The sequence below is a fragment of the Convolutriloba macropyga genome, chromosome 6 (genome assembly GCF_964194025.1).
Source record: "Convolutriloba macropyga chromosome 6, txConMacr16.3, whole genome shotgun sequence".
Lineage (NCBI taxonomy): Eukaryota > Metazoa > Xenacoelomorpha > Acoela > Convolutidae > Convolutriloba > Convolutriloba macropyga.
The window spans coordinates 62,611,907-62,634,398 of NC_134473.1; the positions used below are offsets into that span (position 1 = coordinate 62,611,907).

General features: G+C 36.2%; 1 pseudogene; it reads right to left on the reverse strand.

Annotated features, from left to right (window-relative positions):
• Positions 1-2,493: 2,493 nt before the first annotated feature.
• On the reverse strand, positions 2,494-21,596 carry LOC142341837 (uncharacterized; annotated as a pseudogene).
• Between the last annotated feature and the right edge of the window lie 896 nt (positions 21,597-22,492).

Genomic DNA, 22,492 nt, shown 5'->3' on the forward strand with positions numbered 1-22,492 from the left:
TTTTCACATTATCATGTCAACGAAAGGTCGCATCGGCGTTGAAGGGAAGTCCAATTGAACAAACGTGGAGATTTTCAACATATATAATGCATTCAGTGAATAGTTTATGGTTTTAATGGCTTCGGCACTTTCCTCGAAAATTTGTACTTGTTTTTTTTCGATTTTTGCCTGCATGTTCTTTGTTGTAGTCGTGTGACATATTCGCATTAAAGACAAATATCAATTGTTTTCTGTCGAAATATAAGTGATTTTTTAGACCTTTAGTTGATAGCTAATGGTTTCATTGATTTTGAATTTATTGATTTTCACAAAAATTTTGATGTTTTTCCTAGTTTTTGACAATTTTTAACTGAATCTCACTAGAAACTGGCATTATTTTTTGATTTTTTGTTTGCAACGATTCTTTTATGACTCCGACACTATGAGATTTCTTAAAATTTTTGTGTTTGATACTCGTCATTTTTTTTTGATTTTTGTTGTCTGTGCATGTAGCCCCTTAAAAAATCAGGCCCTTTTGATGTTCAAGTAAGCATTTAAAATTTATCGCCGAATAGTTAAGGTTTTTATGGGTTTCAGCTCTGTTTTCTCAGATTTCTTAATTTTTTGAGTCTTGTCTGTTTGTTTATAGTCTTATGACTTGGTCTCACCAATGACCATTGCTATTGGCTTCCTGAGGAATTACATGTGAACTAGCTAGACTTTCTTTAGTTGTATTTTGGTGGCTGTCACTTTGAAGTTTCGGAACTCCGCCCTTTTTTGTCGATATTTGCCTAGTCCCATCGGCGACAGGTCTCATCTGCTTTCTAGTGATGTACAAGTTAATTTGTGGTTTTATCTGATACTATTTCTCTGTTAGGGTTTTCTTTAATCATTTAGTAATTTGAGTTGATAAGTTTTCTTACTCATATGCCAATTGTTTTTGAACAGTATGTGAATTTGTTAATGGTTTATATGGCGTCCTTAATTGGTAGTCAATTAAGTCAGAATGTGGATGAGCGGGGTCGGAACATTGTGCAAGCGCAGATTACGGAGCCCCCTTGTTATTTTTTACTTAAGTTGTTTGAATTGCTAGTTACTTATTAATTCATTATTCCGTGTTCTTCTTGCCTAGAAAAGTTTTCAAGGCAGTTTTACAGCAGTGTTTGAACGGCAAAGTTATATTAAATTTAACACTTACTTTAACATAAGTTTGCAAAAAAATTATCTCCATATAACCATGGGCAATCGATTTTTAATTTCTTGCTCATATTTAACAAATAGCGCCAGCTGCTGGTGCAAGACTAGCCAGAAACTTTGGGACCGTGAACTATATTGATAATTAATTATCCAATTTGAACTCAAATTCCAGTTAAACTTTTTTTAGTGCTTTTTCTTATGGATAGTTTTTTTCATTAATTGTATAGAATAGTGCACGTAAGATCATAATGCTCGCTTTTTGCGAATAGTATAGATTTGAATTTGAGGAAAAACAAGTAAACAGAATTTTTAAAATCAAGTTTGCAGTAAAACCTCATTGTTTCAACTTAATTGTCACGTTTCTTCCATTTTTGTTGTGAAGAGTTGATCACATTTCATTTTCAAAATGTTTTATTCGAATATCTGTTGTTTAGAGCTCAAAGAGATTTTTCTCTCAAATCAACAAAGAGTCTGCTCACAATTTAAGACGGCTGAATGAAGATTTTAGAAATAATTTACGGTAAAATATAATTTGAGACTGTGCAATTTGGTAATAAAATAGACTATTTCGACCAGCAATCCAATGGATCTTTACACTAATATATAATTTTTGTTAAATGTGCTGTTATGTTGAAGCTTGATAATGGTCAAACTTTTAACTGAGTGTAACATAGTATATAAAATTTTGGTATTTTAATTTTTATGATGGGTTGGAACATCATGTGTAACCGCACGTTGCCGATTCTCTTTAATTACTATGCTCACCTTGACAACGTTTTTATTTGCTCCGAATAGGTAATATTCCTTCAAATCCAGGTCCATTTGCTTCATATACCGAGTCAGAATTTGTACGAAACCATTAAAATTAACCATAATTTAAATCAATTCACTGACCAGGTAAGAACCAGGTACGTCTGTATGATCAAATTATCTATTCACTCAAATGATTCCCGTATTAAAACTCTTGGATGATTCAAAAATGACGTCATATGCACACAAATTGAGTTGCTGAGCGGAAGGAGTCTCTGAACGGGTTGGTTTTTCTCAACTGTCGTTCGTGAAATTAAAAAAAAAACGGTCAGATTACGAAGCCGATACGAAAAATTACATCCACGTAGCTTACAAATGGCTATTTAACTTTTGTGTTCAGTTTTAAGGGTGTGAGCTAGATGATCAAGCCAACATAACCGATTCCCCCAAATTGCGAAATTTTGATTGTGTTTTCTCGCTGTGGTAGATTACTCCCAGAAATGACAGTGATTTCAGTCGGCGATTGTATGCTAGCTTTTTCTATTGCGTCGACGAGTAAAATATAAATAAATTGAAAACTATATTTGAAAATGCGTTTAAAAAAGTTTAAAAAATTAGCGCATCATTTAATTTACAAATCAATTTGCCAGCAATTAACTTGACAGGTAAGTCTATAATTAAACAATTTAAGATAAGGTAGACTCGGCCGGGTTTATTGCTTCGCAGTCGATAAATCCGAGTTTTAAGGCAACGTGGATTCTTTCACCAGTATGTATTTCCTTCTAATTTCATAATTATCTAGTTTGTAGGTAGATAGTTAGTTAGCAGACGTCATTTGCGAATAGTAGGGAGCTGTTTTTGGCCTTGACATCTACCATGTACTGGTTCTCGTAGCAGTTCTCGTTATGTTCTCTCAGCTTCATTGGGTTAGCTTGATCAGCACTTGAAGCCACAGGAACTAAAATACCCGCATTATAGGTGTAAAACACATGCTGGTAAAACATATATTCTCCACACAGCACGTTGAACACATGCTCATGTTGTAACCAAGATCGTGGATAAATCTTACAGGTTTTGAACCATTTGCTAGATTCTTGCGGTAAAAAATTAGTGGTAATAATTCCTGTGGTGATTTTTGGGTAGAGATTTAGTTAAAGTATGTCTGGAACTTCAAGCAGATTTTTAAAAATCGTTAAATGAGAATCTTTAAATCATTTCAAAATCTTCGATGAAAATGAACTTTAAACTATAACAGTATAACAATATAGTTTTCGTCGAGAAAAATGCTAAGTGAGATAGCGTAGAGTGTTGTGCAATGCACCCTAAGACACCAGGAAGCTACGAACACAGAAAAAGCGCCCCAAAGGATTTTATAACTTCTCAATTTTCGACCTTTTTTCCAAAAAACTTTCTGTTTCGGAATAGTTTGTAATAATGGCTCTGAAAATTTCTATTAATTTGCAATTGGATTCGGATCGGGACTTTTTTGTACCATTCCAGTATCTCCAGCTCATATTCTTTGAAAAAATTGTTGACAATCTGCTGCTTATGCACCTGCGCTTCATAAAGTAGAGGTCTTCACCCAAAGTCTGGTCTGGAAAATTCATGTCTTTGTAATTTTTCGAAATTTTAAAGTAAACTAGAACCCTTAACCTGTTTAAAGATCTAGCAAACGGTTTTCTATCTGACTGTTTTATGCCTCAGAAAATAGGTGATCGTTTGTGCGAACTCAATTTTGAAGTGTTTTTTGTGAAGAAATCTTGTTCCATTTCTTCGAAGAATTCGAAAGTTCCTTCGCTGAAGATGCCTTGATCCGGGTACTTTTTTGTTTACGTTTATTTGCACGCTGTATATTAGATCTTTATTTTAAGCTGAGGTGCTTTTGTTTTTGTCCATGAAACATGAACATTTTGAATAGCAATTTTGAATGTCAAACAGTTCATGAAAGAATAAATCCGCTCAAATAGATTTTCTGATCAAGTCGCGGCCACTTTTTTTCAAGCTTTAGCGCAAATGAACGTTTTGGGCAAAAATAACGTAGCTCAAGATACTGCCTCGTTTGATATCCGTGTCACTGACACAGCAAAATTCTGACTGCAACAGAAATCGGGTAGACGTATTAGAGAGCTGCGATAATGAGAGAGGGGGATAGCGTCCAACATTCATAATAGCTCGACCAAAAAGTGGGGAGATCTATATAAGTGGAACAAACTGAGTGATAATCTTTCAGCATAATTTCAATATCCGAGCTGAGATGAAGGGGACTTTATTTATTAATTGATTCTTCTCAGTCACCCAATGAGAGGGGAGTTGAACAAAATGCTTTAGTTGACGGAAAATAAGAAAGCAATTGATGAAATTAACGAACAGGATGGGGACGCTAAACTCTGAAATGATAACCATGTCCGCAACTAACCAAGTAATAAATTAGGTGAGAGATTAAAAGAGTAGAAATGGTGCTGTACTTAGTTTTTTTGGTACCATAGTGTATATTTGCTTATATTTGCTGTATATATATATGTATATATATATATATATATATATATATATATATATATATACATATATATATATATATATATATATATACATACATATATATAATATATATATATATATATATATATATATACATATATATATATATATATATATATATATATATATATATCTTATATATTTGTAGGTACAGCTAACCATTTTGTCTAAGCAGTATGTCCTATCTCTATGCCCCTTCTGTTGTTTGGAATTTGAAATTATTTCTTGTTTCGTCACCAGATTTTCTCATTGGACTGTGTGAACAAACTGATGCAAATTACATAGATAATGGTTCATAGTCCTTTTAGAGGTTGGGCTATCCGCTTCTATTAACATATACTTGTAGTAGCAGAAATTAGCAGAGTTCCTGAAATTTGTATGCCCGTGGTGTTTATGTATAGAAAGTTACCTTGATGATAGAAACATGAACAGCTGTTGCACTGTTCCTCCATATTGCTTCCCACCCCATTTGTTGCCGGAACGGGGGCTTTGCTGGTGTCAATGTCCGGGGTTTTAACACCCGAATTTGTCATGCTGGCATTGCCCACAATTGGCTTCATCACTTTCTTAGGCACACATTTGGTCTTCTCCCTTGGAGCCAAAATGGGCTCGAACCCACTGGGACTGTCCCTCTTGTTGTTCGTGGAGGAGTTTGTTTGAATGGGTAGAATAGGCGGGACTGCTCTGCTTGGACTTGGGGGAGGGTCCGAATTTGGAGGATGGTTTTGATTGGTGGTGCGGTTGATGATTGCTGTGGTGTGACGAATTGCTGATTGATGAAGTGCGGGTGTTTCGTGGGTCGTCACAGCACGGAGAGACTACAGCATTGGGCGGCAGGCGTAAATCACGATCAGCATCTAAACAAAGCATAGGTTCAAAGCAAGTTTCTTCGTTAAAATTATGGTTCTTTCCCATTGTAGCCCCCAAGCTTGGTGGTCATGGAGCATAAAGCCCCCACCATGATAAACATACCATAATGGGATGGTTTCGCGAGGCGACCAATGGGAAAGACCCGAAAGTATAGAATTCGTGTTATAGTGAAGACTTTGAGCTAAAAAATGTTTGATCCTGCTTACAACAAAATTAACATGATTGATTTTGCATTGCTCATTTCGTATTGTCGGTCGTAATAACTGGAAAAATTTGCGTAACTGCAACAAAATGTTAACAACGGCTACCGTGGCTTTATGATTCATTTTCAGAAGCAACTCATTGAAATTTTGTATTACTGCAAATTATTGATTGGCAGAACAATCTAATAGGGTGAAATTGAGGGTGAAATAATGAACAATATTAAATTTTCACAACTGACTGATTAACTAATTTAATAAGTTGTTATTGTAATGTTATCAATTAATTATACGTGGTGTTTGGTAGGGGGTGAGAGCACAGATAGATTTTCTCAAAAATGCGTTCGAACCAATGCGTTTCTAATCAGTCAATGAAAGAGCGGCAAAATATTTGGCTTTAAATCTCATGTGCAATTTTGCAAGAGAGCATAATCGTAAGTTAGTGGGATCTATTGTTTTGCCCCCCCCCCCCACCAGCTTAGTTTAGTGGGCTTATATCTTTTACGCCCCCAGGCGCACGTGCTATTTTTTACATAGTAACGTGCTATATAACAACATATAATTTGTAACTGGGGGCGTAAAAAACACTGTGGGGGGGGGGGGTCAAACAGAATAGAACCAGTTAATGTTCAGCATGACACAACAGCAGCTTTAAGGGTAACGATCTATTGTAAGGTTGTTTTTTTACCTATTTTGGTTTAGACAGAATCAATAGTGCCAATACAAACAATGTACTATTAACTAACAGAAGAGTGCGATGTGAACTGTTTTTTTCTGGGTGAAATTTCTGCGTTCTACCGTTTCTTTTACGGAGAGATAAAAACACGTTGAACTGGGGAGGAAAATGAGATCGGAACAACATGGTCAAAATGTCACATCATTATTTTTAGGGTTATCTCTATTCTTTTTCTCTTTCCTTAGGTGCGTTCGTAGGGTAAAAGCGGAGTATTCATTCCGATTTTTCAACTCTTTATTATCTCCATCTCTATTTGACTGCTCTTATTTTTCACAACAGATATTATTGACTGCGTGGATTGGCGAATACTGTGCTTTCATATATGCAATATATGACACATAATTCGGTAGCAGAGGCGAATGTCATCAACTGGAAAAGTTAGCCATAAAAGATAAAAAATATTTCTCAAACTGGCTGATTAACTGATTGTTATATGTAGCTCCAGAACCGCCCTTTACGCCATGAAATTGTCTCCTCAAAAGTTTCGGTGAATCGCTTATTTAGAGACTCGTAAGGCGTAAGGCTCTAAGAGAGCTGCTCAGTCCTGCGGGCTTTATCTGTTTATCCCGTTTTTGAGGACGAAAAGTTAAAAGGGTCATACGAAAAATTGGTCAAACGAAAAATTGCATTAATTTTACGAAAATACCTAACTACAAGCAAAAGAAATGAGCCAAATCGTCGAAAAAACTGTCAATGTCAAAAATTCATTCATGGAATGAATGCAAGGTATGAGCAAAAAAAACTTCTATCGCTCAGAAAATTTTAGTTCACACAGCAATTTTACACGCTTTCACTTCTAGGTCAAAAGGGCGCCTGAACTACTACTTCCGGCTACAAAAGCCTTAAGAAAACCAATACTCTTCGGCGAGTCGTAAAAAGACCACAAAACTAATATAATTGATAAAAACTTTGTTTGAGGTCAATTAAACGGCTGGATCATTCTTTACTTCACAACTAGCAGCCAGCTAATAGTTAACTTTTAAAAATGCACGTTTAAGTTTGTTTGCTAAGTTAATTAGTTTGGCATTGAGAAGCTAAAAGCTTGTTCGTGTGACATACCCAAATGATCGTCATCCTCTTCCCTAGGGTAGGCAGTCTCGTATCTGTTGTTGTTGTTTGTGTTTGTGTTTGCACTGACTGTACTGCTGCATGTTGAGACTACACCTTGGCTGAACATGTCATAGTCCCCCTCCTCTTCGTCGTCTTCGTTGTTCGTGAAGTCCTCCTCTCGACAGTCGTAGTCGGGGTCTTGACTCTTGTCCCTACCATTGCCCCCTCCGTACACTAAAACACATTGCACCATACAAAACAACACAAAGTATTGGGAGGAATCTCATTCTTACATGGTTGGATGAATAAATGCAAAAATAAAATAAATTTGATGTTGAAATTCTATCGGATAACCCACATGAATGTTCCTCTTCTCATTTCATTGAATCATTGGAAATTGTGAAATCAGTCGTTGAAATAAAAAAGGCTTTCAACCCGCATTTTACATCCAAGATACTAGAGAGAGAACAAAATATTTAAATGGAACCACCGCTTTAATGTGAGGACAAGTTATGAGGAGATCTTTTGACTTTAATTTACCCATTTAACTCAAATTATTCAAATTAGTGACAAATATGTACTTCACTCATTCATAGTGAAAGAACTCTTGTGGAAGTTTTTAGGAGAGCTATTTTCTACAAAAGGTTTTTATCCACTTAATTCATAGGTATACTAATATAGGTACTAATACTCAGTTACATAATAAGTATTGAAGACATCATTAGTCGCAGTGATGAACTTCTGTGGAAGTTGAAAAGTTCAAGTAGGTGTCAAAAATGCCTGATGGCAATTTGATTTTGTCCACGTTTTTAATTTTCATAAATGCAAGCGAGTAATATATAAAAGATTATATGCTACCATACTTTTCTAAAAATAAAAGCCCATTAGTTGTTTTTGAAAAAAAATAGAATCTTGCCATTTGTGCCACATTCTATTACAATAACGAATATGATTTCACTGTATTATAAGAGTTCCTGACATTGTTCGGTTTGCAACGTGCATAGACATTTATGTGCAAACCTGAACTGGGTGCGAGGGTGGATGCTTCGTAGAGTGACTCAATATCGGATGATGGTGGCTCTCCGGGGGGAGGGGGGACTGCTGCCGCTTCCTGCTCCCCATCACTGTCTATGCCCCCATTGTTATTACTAGCACAACATGCCTCGTCTCCACTACCCACAAGGCGACAACCTCCTCCTCCTCCCCCAGCCCCACTTTTGCTGCAATGAGGAACTCCTGGGTTGGACAAGTTGTTTACTGAAACAAAACTAAGTCAAACTGAGGCCTGGATCTTTTCCGTTTGTGACCCCTGAATTAGCGCTAAATTAGTGGCCGGAATATTTCCCACAATCTTTGCTTTTTGACCCTCTTTTGGATCTTTTTTTTTCGAAATGCTATGCAATTGATGTGTATTTTGCTGATTTGAACTAACAGGCGCAATTAGGATCGTGTTTGATTTGCAACTGAGACGGGTGTTTGTGAAGGGCTGCTGGGGACCGATGTGAACAACAGTTGCCCGGGTTGGCACAGGGTGCTGTGGAGTGTGGGGGAGAGGCGGTTTTGGGCTTAGTCAGAATTGCCACTGCGGTACATCCCCCCATATTTCGGGGCAGAAGGTTGTCCTCCCTGGAGAGGAGCATCACTCGGTTGTTCACGGGGGGTTGGGGTGAGGGTCCATTGGTGCTGCTCCCTTTGGACCCGGACGGGCTGCCAGAGTGACCCATTGCCTGGTTGAAGGGAATCTCCGCGTACGAATTCCTAAACACACGTTTGAAAACATTTAAATAATTGATCTATCTATCTATTTTTGATTTGACCATGAATGAGTTACATTAACGTCACAAATAAACAAATAATTTGGTTTGGGGGGGGGGGGTGTAGATATATATGGGGGAGAAATATCAGCAACATTAAATGATCATAACCCACCAAATTAAAACAGGATAGAAAGAGTGCATAAAAACCAATGTGCCTCTATTATATCAGAATGTGCAAATGCAGAGAGATAGTTTACAGGGTTTCAAACCTAAGATTAAAGTGGACAAACTCTCCGATATAAACGATTGAATAAACGATCTGTAAACGATTGAATAAAACTCCGGTTTTAACGAATTTATAATTTCACAAAGTTTTTTTGAAGAAAAACTAAAAATTTCGAACCATTTGCAAAAATTATGATAGAATTGGTTAGTTAAGAATTAGTTATGATACGAAACTGTAATGATTCTTGCATAGCATTTGACTGGGCTTTGTTAATACTTTTCTTTGGTTATCAGTTATCAAAACCATCTATGAACGAAAATGATACTTGCGATCCTTTCTGTGACCCCCCCCCCCTAAGAACAACAGGTTGCACGCTGAGTACAATGTTTCCATGACATGTAGTTTTAAAAAGGGGTAATTTAGCTGTGGGGGAGGGGGGGTCAAGAGAACGGGAAAGGTATGGGATGAGCCGGATAATGTACAAGGAAGAATGGATGGTGATGAGAAGATGGAAGGAGGAAAAGATAGGAAAGATTTTTCCATTAATGCCCCAATTAGATAATTCCAAACTCCAACGACAAACGTAGTGGAATGTAGTTTTTCAGCGACTGAAGTTGTCATATAGTCTCATTGTGAGAGGGAGGAGGGAAAGGGGGTTCAACGGAAAAGTGTGCGAAAGATAAAGGAAAGACCCTTCTAAATACCAGTTAAATGATCAAGAGAAATTGGTCTGTCAATCGATATGCGCAACAACAACACATGCAAAGACAAAATGATATGATCCCACGTCTATTTTGACCCCTTTTTCACTTGAACAAACCGAAGATTGGTTGAAGAAGTTGTCGAGGAGCAGCAATAGTACACACTATGTCTATACTCGCTACTACCAGGTGTACCAACAACCCCAGTACCCGCAACACCACCCGAACGCACCCCACTATCATCGGCACACCGACTCACTACTTTAGGCGACGACTCTTCAGCCGTAAACAGAGGCAAAGTCGTGTAATGGCTCTCGTGAACTAACGACAGCCTCCGAGTTGAGCCGACGTTTCGGCCGGAAGAGCCGAAGTGTCGCTGCATGTTATAAAGTCGTTTTTGAGTGGCGTCCATGAACTGACATGGATCTTCATAAAGGCTGTTTTGATTCTCAATCGCAGTTGAGTGAGATATAAAGTCTGTTTTGCTCTGAGAACGCATTAAGTATTCACGTGTCCAGCTGCAATGTTAATTAACACAATACAATAATGATCTCATTTATAGTTACAAAACATGCTATTATTGATTACGGTGTCAAAACAAAATACCCAATGTGACAAAAGACCCAAAATATATCTAATATTTTACCCTATTGTCAAATTTATTTGAATGACTTTGTAGCTAGCATATTAATGTCAAATGAAATAATTTAGAGCGCAATAAAGTATATTTACCAAGTTTTTTATGTAAGGCTAGATCATTTGACCAAGACTCAGAGGCTTGTGGACAACCAAACCTGGGATTAATTTAGCAGCCTAAGTATAAAATATGCTTGTAATGCATACTACTAATTAGTAAATGGATCATTGGGGATAATAGGGAATAATTTGTATATGCAAGGAAATGGTATTTTGGCACACTGGGTATTTTGTCTTGTAAGCATTGATTTCATTTCGAAAAACTAATAATTAGCAAACATACTTAGATTAACATGATGAAATAAAATTTTGGATGATTGTATGGATTGTTTCCTCCCTCCTCCCCCCCCCCCCCCCCCAAACATTTTTTTATTAACAAGCGTGACACAAACTAATGCTTATTTCTCAAAATCATAATGGTTTGTTGAGCCTGATAAGAAGTGGGCTAACCATTACATTGTTTATATTAGTATTTTTATATATCAGTATTATAAAATAATATATTGATGTATCATTCTATAAGTGAAAAATTATCAACTATGGGGGGGGGGGGGGGGGGGGCTATAACCTGACGGGATGAGAAAAGAAGAGAGGAAACAGATCAGATTTTAGATAATTTAAAGTGTTTTGCATAGCCATTTTATACAACGAATCACTTAAAGGCGTTAAGCTCAGTTAGCCCGACAAAATACATCATCAGATCAATGCAGTGCTGGAAAGACTTAAAGCGCATAAACGGCAGAAAATATCGTTGAGGCGTTTCCAGTAAATTGTGAACATCCATTTCTTTTGGTGAAAAATAACTAATTTCCATTTCAAATCTGTATTAGATTACTGCTTTTCGTCGTATCGAGTTTTTAATGTTTTTCAACAAGACCTGCAAGACTATTGAAACAGTTAATTTTTAATAGTGAGAATATTGCCTTCATAGTTTTTTTGTCACTTAAGCTTAGTTGGCCCTAATGAATAATTTCATCACGTCTAAAAAATCACGTGACACCCTCCTAATATGTTAGAACCCTCCCATATGTTAGAAAAAAAATTGTGCTGATGAATTCACTCTAATTAGAGACCCAATGGCTTTAAAAATTCTTCCCTTTCATTGGTTGTTGACATTGAAATCTGGCAATTCTCCCCACTTATTGCGCAAGACCAACTTTCGTTATGAATTCTTCTCCCCTCTCATTGGGTAGTTTGAATCAAACAAGGGCTCCTCTCTATATGGCGAGTAATTTTTTGCGCCTGCTGAATGCATCAAATACTAATTGTGGGGTACGATTAAGTAGCATTGTACGTGATCTGTGAATGATTACAACAACGACTGGGTCAATCGGTCGAAAATATTGACGATTTTTCAGGCTGATAGTTTTGGCCGCCAGCTAACAGTGCTATATGCTATAAGGTTTTTGAAAAAAGGTGATAGATCACTTGAACCTCAAGTGTAACAAACAATTCACTGTTGAGAACAGTTTTGTTTATTTTTCGTTCTCCAGCTACTTCAAACATCTATTAACGATTATCGAAAAGCAGTAGTCTAAATGAACTTAATTTACCAGAGTACGTGTTTGTAGCTCCCGATTTTATTCAGATTTGATCTTTTTTGGATCTCGTATTTGGTAACGTTCACATTTCGACTTTTTCAAATAACTGATTATTTCTCTAACTCGAAATTCAGTTTTCTCGTATTACACTTGAAGATTGAATTTTAGTTCCCAGTTTTCCAAATGGGTGTCCAAAATATTTTCTGAAACTTGAAAATCAATGCTCAAATTTTCAGCGTTCTGAGAACAAGTTAAACAGATTTATCAAATAAACACAGTTTGAAGAAGTCCCTTGTTTCACATAAAAAGCATGAACAAATTCACGATTTCACACCACGGGGTGTTTACGTTCACCGAAGCGTCCAAAAGATTATTACCTTAAATCGGTATTTCGCAGTGCCGTTCTTTGTAGTACACATTTTCGTAGAGCCCTTCCCCTAAAAAGTCCCTTTTTGAATAATATTATCAACTTAGGACCACTGTGGTTAACTCAGATGTTGTGTTTATTTCGGGGAAAACCAAATTCTTTTCGAAAAATTAATTTTTTTTACCTGAATGGCAAAAATTGTCTGATTGAAGATATTTTCAAAGAAATGAAAGCCTGAAAAGTTTATAATATTTCTCAATTGATTAATATCTGAGCTTTTTGTTATTGAAATGTTTAATTACTTTCATACACATTTTTTGGCAATTTCTTGGCTACTGAATTCATTTTAAATCGTCTAAGCTATCTGATTCGCTGTTAGTGTACATGTCGTGATTTTGTCATTTACTTTTTTAGTTCAAGTTCTCTACAATTGGGGGAAATAGACAAAAGTGAAACTAAAAAATCGTTTTTTTTTTAATTTGACAAAAAAATTTAGAATGTTTATTCAGAAACTGATGGCCTTGTTTTTTTCCAATGCTGCCGTCTGATTTGAGTCTGCGGGGCGGCGAACTCAAAACATTGGTAATCACAGCTAAGATATCACAAAAGAAATGGAAAGGCTTGCCCCAGAACGAGGTGCGCAACCCAAATCTACTTACAGAAATTAGTTGGGGGCTATTTGAGACGGAAAATAAAACCTCGCGTTTCAGTAGAAATCAAAAATGTTCTCAGAAGTGGTCAGTGGATCAAAAATTATCAATGCAATCAAAAATCCTCCTTCGAAAAAAATATTTATTTTTAGTGACTGCTCCTGTTTTGTTACTTGTACTATCATTCTACTTTCCTAAATGGAAATTCAACTCAAATCATACGTTCGCTTAAAAAACGACTAATTTGCGACAGATTCAACATTGAAGGCAGCCAAAGCGTTTTAACATCTCACCAGATTTAACATCTTACCAACGCGTTTCTTTCTCAACAAGATGCTTCTCACGTATTTTTTGAAAGTATAAGACAACAAGGCGGCTCGGCAATGTGCGATCGCACATAAGGTTCCGACCCCGCTCATCCACAATTTTGGCATAATTGTCTACCAAATGAGGAACAGATGGAAAAACACAAAAAATTCAAGTATTTTTCAAAAAAACTGGTCTATGAACGAAAAGATCGCCTCCAAAGCAAATAACTCAGTGGAGTAAACAATGATGCATTAGATTGATGCGATATGCCGATATTAAGAAAGCGAGCGAAGACGAACGGCAAAATCAAACAACAACAACAAACATTAATTACATCAAAAAATTTATGTGCGCTTTAAAAAACAAAACTTAATAACAAAGTCGAAATAGCGTCAGATAAAACTGAACATAAAGAAAATAACTTGTAATTCACCAGAAAAAATTGTTATTCAGCAGTTCATAATAAAGCTTGCTAACAATTAGACAAAAAAGAACAGAAACTTTAAAGCTAGAAAATTCACTGAATTTTATTAAAAAAACAATTAATTTCAAAGTAATGAAAACCATTAGGAATCAACTAAAATATCCCATATGTTTACAATTACCAATGCTTCTATAGAAGGGAATTAAGAACTCTTGGTATTCAATTTTTTATGCAGTTACAAAAAGAACAACAATTAGACAACAAAATAAAAATCAATTAAAACTTGCCAGACATTGCTTTCGAAGCCGTAAAGCCATACTTTGGCCGCCAAAATATGTTCAATTGCAACTTCGTCGAACACCGATAATGTATTATGAGGTCGCTCATTGATTAAAATAAGCAACAATTAGACAAAAAAGAAAAAAATGCAAAATTATGTAAAACTTGTTTTTTTTTCGAAAAAAAATTATTTCCAAAGACAAAAAAGCCATTAATTACAAATTGAAAAATTTGAATAGGTTCGTTTATTTTTCTGAAGGAAGCCCTCAAGACTTGCAATTATCCAGAACAAGTCTTACGTCCACAAAAAGAACGTCAAATATGACAAAAATCAAAAATTAATTTAATTCCTTTTGTGAAAAACCCATGTGGAAGCCAGTAAATTCACAACGAATTCTCTTAAAACATTAGCTTTTGTGACACCAATCCCTTTTAACACCTTCCCTTGAAATGTATTTTTTGACCTCTCATTAATGAAACTAGGTAACAATTAGACAAAAAAGAAAAAAAGCAAAAATATTATGTAATACTTGTTTTTAGCGAAAAAAATTTATTTCCAAAGACATGAAAGCCATTAATTACAAAATGAAAAAATTGAATAGGTTCATTTATTCTTCCAATGGAATCCCTCGAGACCTGCAATTATCCAGAACAAGTCTTACGTGTACAAAAAGAAGAACAAATATGACAAAAATCAAAAATTAATTTACTTTTTTTTTGTGAAAAACCCGTGTCGAAGCCAGTAAAGTCATAACGAATTCTTTGAAAACATTAGATTTTGTGACACCAATGCCTTTTGACACCTTCTTTTGACAAAAATTACGTCATCTTTAACCTTTAATTAACGAGGTCAGGTAACAAACAGAAATTAAAAGGAACAAAATTGCGAAGTTGAAATGTTTTTTTTTTCATTTTGGAAAACAATTGTTTTCAAATTCATGAAAGCCATTATCTATTTTCTAATATCAGAACATCGGCTCATCTACTCTTCCTGGAAAAGCCAAACAAACCGGGTCATTGTACAGGAAATTAAATACGACTAAAAAGACAAAGTAAAAACGACAGCTAAAGACAAAATTAAAAAATTCAATTAAATCCTTCGAGAAACTACTGTCGAAGCGGTAAAGAACCACAATCTATGTCTTCAAGGATTTAAATATTATCAATTGTGCGTGTTTTTTAACTCAAAAAATGTGATATATGAACTGACAATAACGTGATATTTTGACAAAAATAGAAAGCATTAAAAATGGGCAAATACCTGAAAATTAAAAAAAATTATGGAATCTAGTAGTATCAAAGCCAGAACACCATAAATTAAGGCGTAAAACCGCAATCAAATTTGAATTCAGCGGAAAGAAGGAGCACTCTTTGATTGCTGACACTAAGCTACAAGTTGACCAAATTAACAGAAAAATGGAGGCAAAGTGCAGTAAACCATTTTTTATTTAAAAATCAAATATTGTAAAAGTCAAAACGACCATAAGCTTTCAAGCAATAAACTAGATAAATTAGTTTCAAGCTAATAAGGAAGCCAATAGGACCTATCACTAGTGAGCTAGTGATTTAAAATGTTCTCTTATTTAATTAATATAAAAAAGATCAAATTTTTTTTTTAAAAAAACCGACTGACGACAATCCGAATTATTTTTGGATTTTAACGGTCCAAGATTGGTACAAAACTAGTCCTGCTAATGCTGATTTTCCATTAGGAATATTTAATTTTTGCAATGTCATTGATATAGATATTTTGTTAGTTAAAAAATCAAAAATAAATGCTGCTTTTTTGATAATCAACGAATAAAGTAAACAAAAAACGACAAAGTTTTATTTGCAGAGCACTCTCAATAGAAGTTGAAGTAGAATTAGCCCCCTTTTCAGTCTACAAAGATTGTGTTAGTGGTGTTCGGGTGTGCACTTGCTGCAAATTTAATCAGAGTGGACTAAAGAAACTTATTTCGTGCTGTTTTGGATGAAAATTTCCGAATTTTGTGAAATATTTAGCCGGAATTTGTGACAAAAAATTCAATGAATACATTCGACAATATATTTTGTCTATAAGCGTAGAATCAACAACATTTTCTTGAAATATTTTATTATATGTTATCAAAATGGGCGAAATTTTAATCAAAAATTCCGAAAAAATGTGAATGAAATCAGTGGAATTCACTCTATTTTCTCGAAAGTTTAAACCTCGATATCTCCCTGTTAAAAACAAAAATTAAAAAAAATTTTAATTCTATATTCTACGCTGGACAAGCTTTCTAATGATGCCAGTCTTAACTCTCTACGATGAATATATCGATCGGCCAAAATTGACTGAACAAAAAAACCCATTTGAGTATATAGTTCCCCCATCAAGAGGGGTCGGAACAAATAAATACCAGCTACTGAAATGATTAAATACAATATGATGAAAATTCGTTATCCTGTTTTTCATCCCTATTCTTTTAACCCCATATTTCAAACCTGATTTTTAATCCCATATATCATTTAACTTTTTAATAATTTAAACCCTATATTGTTTCACCCCGATTGTCAGCTCCCTATTTTTGAGGATATTTAGGTCTCAATCATTTCTATTTAGTCTAATTAATAGAGATTGAAATCGGGGTGAAATGAATGAGGTGTGATTATACTTTTCCACACCTAAATCATTTCACCCAAATTTCAATCTCTAAATTCATCGCTCAAATTTTTCAGGTAAAAAAAGCTAACGACACAATAGTTAAAGAGCAAAACTATGCCAAATAACGAATTAGTTATCTCATCTAGTCGCTAATGTAGCAACTAAAAGCTATTGAGAAGTAGATGGAACTTAAGAACATTTGTTTCATTGCATTTTGAAATCAGCATAATAACTGCTGACTTTCAGTTTACCATTTCATCCAAAAACAAGGAAATATTGGCTATAGAAGTCCATCTGTTCAATAATAAAGAATAAATAATTTACTACTGCCTGGAATTGCTTGAAACATCAAAGCCACAAGTGTCTCGTTTCCGCATTTACACAAGATGGCCAAATTATTCGCGTAAACGGTGAGCACAATCATTATGATTTCGTTTGAAATTTGGCCACACTAAAATTATAAAAAGAGATCAAAGCCTTGAGTGAAAACATAACGCCCGAAGCAGCCGTAGGTTTCGAAATTTTATCAGTAAGTGACGTTCTCTAGACACAGTATGGTTTGACGTCAACACCCAATTTCATACAAATATTGCAGCGTTTAAGAAAGAATTTGCAAGCTGTGTCAATTCAGGAATCGTGGGACCGTAGGACCATCCTCTTATATTCCCCTAGATGCAGCCATAGAGGGAATTTCAAGAACAACTTACGCTATTCAGGGCCGGTATTATGGGATACAATCCTTGTTCAGCGGATCCCACACGGAATTTTGGAAACTTTTGTCTAAATCTCAAAAAAATGCTGGGGTGCAAAAGTTAAACTTTCTGAATGCGTCATCGGACAAAAATACCCAAAAAAGAAAAAGTATACGAGCTTTAAAGGAAAGACGTAGAATTTGATGCAGGTTTACCAGGTTTAAACTGATATCCATTCTTAGATCTATTGCCAGTTTGTCTTAGTTGTATTTAACATACTTTTGTGTTTAATTATGTGTTTTCGTGTTAATTTAAATTTGAGATCAATCCTAATATTTTTGAGTTAGTGCCCTCCTTGCGTCCTCATGGAGTTACGGTGAAGCCGCTTATCGTGACTCATTGGGGAATTTGATCCTGGCGTTAACCTTATGAGGTGACCCCTAATTGGGAGCACATTTTTGCAGCATTTAGATATGAAATTTGCTCAGCATGGCTGCTAGAAAAATATCAATCTGGGTTTCATTGAACATTCTGTTAAACAAACGGTTAATTTTTGTTTTGATTTGCTCATTTATGCCTGCTCAGAAAGTGGGTTTTAAAATTTAGCTTACACCCTTTCATTTGAAAAGTACCGGTTCTCCGGTCTTTTAGACTACGACAACTTTGGGAGTTTTTGAGTCAAATCAAATTGCAACGTAAAAGAGGTCAAATTTGTTAAGTGTTCACTTTAGATCAAAAGTATTGCGCTAAAAAGCCGTCTCGTCATTATTCTTTGATTTCAAACGAACGCAAGCTGTTCAATGCCGCACTCTTGAACGTCTCTAGTTTTGTGTTACTTAAGTCCTTTGAAATTCAGTTCTGCTAATTTTTCATTCGGACGCCGAAATAGATAAAAGATTTCGGTGTTAAACCAGTTTCGGGGTGAATAACTTGTGGGGTTTAATGACTGAGGGGTGATTATATATACGGGGTTAAATTATTGGGGGTTAAATAAATGGGTGTGAAAAGAGGTAAAACTGAAAATTTGAATCATCATAGCAAAGTATTTTTTTCAATTGAAATGCAGAACAAAAATTTTAGAAAAAAAATGTGCATTCAATAGAGCCACTATATCGTGGAGTAGTTTTTTTTTCAAAATCCATATTCAGCAACCTACTGCCAAAAAATTCGTTGAAGTATGAAAGCTAAAAAAATTTTCGCGCTCTTTAAATTGGACTCATTTTGAAACGACCCAAGCGTAGCAATACGTCAAAACATTTTGGTGTGATTTTAATTTTTTTAATTTAAAGTTCTACTGATTTGAGCATATGCTTATGTTGTACACTGCCTTGCTACATTATATATATTCAGACTACATGAGGTATAATTCAATGCTTTTTAAGCTTTAGCTCAGTTTTGTCACTTTTTTCTGAGTTCTCCCCTCGCAGCGTTGGCTCTAATCTTCATTTTCACCAATAGTCTGTATTAGGTTACTCTTGTGAAATGTTATGATGGTCGCGTCCATAAAAGTATTTCACACGCTGGGAGTGAAGAGACATTTAGGTAGACCTCTGTGACAGGGCATTTACACGTGTAGCCGGAGATATATGAGTGATCACACTATCTTTCGACTACTCATTACCACCCGCGGACTGATCCAGAAGCAGCCAAATTTATAACTTATTAAAACTTATTAGTATAACTTATTAATAAGCCAAAACGTAATATCACCAGGTACATGAAAATTGCGAGCTGATTAAATAAATTTTCACTCCGGCAGTTAAAATAAAGTTAAATCAGTCTAACTCATGGTTTGTACGCTTGAAGCACGAGCTTAAAATGTTGGCTATTTTTTACCCATCATAGACCTTAACTAAAACATGCATGTCCCCCATTATAATAAAATTATGGAATTCTGGGGTAATTATGTTGTAACGGGGGGGATAAGCTTGGGAAGGAACGTTTACTTGAGGGCTGTTATGGGAGAACCAAAATTAAATTTGCAGTTAATGAAAGTCGCGTTCACAATTGTTAACCCATGTCGAAATCTCCACCTCAAAGTTATCCCAAAATAATGCAAAGGTGCGCGTTATCTGGTTTGGGTTGGGGGGGGGGGGGGGGGGGTAAATGGAAGACGGATACCAACAATTTTAGTTAAAGGATGATTTTAATAACAGTGAAATAATTATTATCGAGTGCAAAATTACTTTAACCAGTTCTAACTGGTTTCACTTGTTTCAATTTTTTTGAAAAATGTGAATGCATTGTTAGGGGGTCAGTGTCATGGGGCGGGGGTATAATTGGATAAATTTTTGTTTCCACCAAAATTATCCCCAGAAAGCTTTAAGGACTGGAAATGGTGACCCTACCCGAAGTTGGCGTTGTTAGGACCGGACATCATTCTGGCCGAGTGGTGGTAGTGTTGCATGGCGTCACAGGGACTGCCAGTGCCAGAAGATCCCCTGCTTGGCTGTGGCTGTTGCTGGATCAGAGCCGAAGTGGAAGTAGTACCCGCCAGAGGGTGTGGTAGGGGCAAGGGGTGGGGTCCATTGCCAGTGGGGGAGTACTGGAAGTTGTAATTGCAGTTGTTGGGGGGTGTCGATGTCCCATTATTCCTCACTACCTGCTGTAGAAACGTAGAATTGACATTTGCCGTTCTTAATTAAAATTTTGCGCCGACCAGAAAAGTTCATTTGAATGTTCTAATTGAGAGGTCGGCCTTACATTATAATGACATTTAATGTCCTGGTAAAGGGAGGAGAACTTTTGGCCACGAAGCTTCATCTGTCTCGCTCAAAAAAGAAGGATTTATCATTATTCTGGATAAATCTGGCGACTAACTTTTTCATACCAATCTTTAAAAAAAATCAGTTAAAAGACAAGATATAGATCAAGATGAAAACTCAGTTCATAAATACGACATCTCAATTAGATAACACTCAAACAACTGATCATATGATTCTCTTTATCATTGACAAAATTGGCGATAACTAGTAAATTGGAAACCATGGTTTCAGATGACCCCCCGGACCCCCACCTAATTTTAGGAAGGAGAAAACGCGCACGTAAATAAATCCCCGCTCAAATGAGCACATTGCCTCCGCGGAACCCGGGACTTGATATGAACAAATTATCACGACCGAAGTTTAATGTTAATATGTTTTTTCCATTGGGGTTTATTTCCTAGACCCTTGCAAAGCATACCTGATTAGTTTTGGATGAGTCCGTGTATCGTGGCAGAGTCATGTTTCCGTTGCTAAGGAAGCCAGATGTTGCCGGCATGCCAGCTGCTGTTGCGGTTGCACCTGTACAATCGAAGTGTGCGGGGTGTGCGTGGGAGTGTGGCGGCTTCATGCCTTGCCTCAGCAAATCAGGACCTGCATTAAACAATCAGTTTTTGTCACTTCTGAAAACCACGTTCGATACATTGAAATTATAGTCCAGAAATTATGGCCGATAATTTGAAAGTATTTCCATTTTCACAGGTATTTTTTGACTGCAGAATAAAAAGCTAATGCTGTTCCGCTGCGATTACACAGAAACAAAATTAGGATCCTTTCCGGTTGTGCCCCCAGCTTAGCGGCAGCATATTATTTGCGCCACTCAAGCGCACGTGCAATATTTCTGCATAATGATTTACTATGTAATGGTGCGTGCTCTGTAACTCGGGGTGCTTAATGTACGGGGGCACAAACGGAAAAGATCCCAAAATTATTATAGTTCTGTAGTTAGCAATTTTTGAGAAGCCGCGAATTTGACTCACAATTCTGAATAGTAGTTTGCTGTGTTACATGTCCCCCACATTGACTACATGGTCTCACGCCAGCCCCTCCCGCCCCCGCACCAGCTGCATTGGTTGCCCACAGAACTCCAGATGCAGGGCTCGATGACTGGATTCCCGATAATCCAGTCCCACTGCCTGTAGCTCCCCCCGCCCCAGCGGTAGACATTGCCCCAACACCTCTGTTCACACTGTCCGCCTCCCCTTGAAGGGCTGCTAGTCTGCCCATAGAACCCGCCATCTCGTTGTTCCTGAAAACAACCCAGTAGTATATTTTTGTGGAACTGTTTACATATAATTGATTATTCGAATAATAACAATTTGAAATAGTGCGACCAAAAACTTTGGTCCAGACCGTGTATTTGTCGTCTGGGAGGGGTACCCCCACAGACAAAAAATTCGCGAATCATATTTCGACCACCTCACCCCGGGTCGAGAACATTTTGGAAGTTTGTGTGTATGATCAATTTCAAAACAATCAGTTTCATCATTCAATACGAGGAACCTTTTCCACCAGTACCAGCAAACATTTTTTTAATTGCCAAGTTTGAACAACCAATGCTTGTGCTTGATCTGATAATGGTTTGTATAGCCTAATAAAGGGTGGGACTGGGCATCGTAAATTACACGACGACGCCATGTTGTTGCTGCCCAAAATGATACCCGTTGAGGCACAAAAATTTTTGAGAGCACAAATCTCAATAAAAATACATCAAGAATATCAAGGCAAGGCACCCTGGTCCAGGGGATCCTGACCTTTGATACATTGAAAAAGTCAAATAATGAGATTTTTCCAGTATTAACTGTGCTTTAATGTCATACCGCAACATTTAATATGCACTTTTTTTAAATCGCAACAGGAGTTGAATAAATTAACTTATCTTACATATGTACAACATTACTTATATGTTCGTTGATTTGGATGTCCAATAATAGCACGAAGACTCTACGTGCTATTATTGGACATCTGAACTACTAGAAAGTTTTGAGTTATTGGATAGTTGGGTTAGAGGACACTTTTTATCATGTTCGTCAGTAAATTAAGTTCATTAGACTACTGTTTTTGACATTCCTCATTAAGTGTTGAACTCGGCTAATAGTTTTCATACAAAAACCATATATGACTCGATTCCTCAAAAAT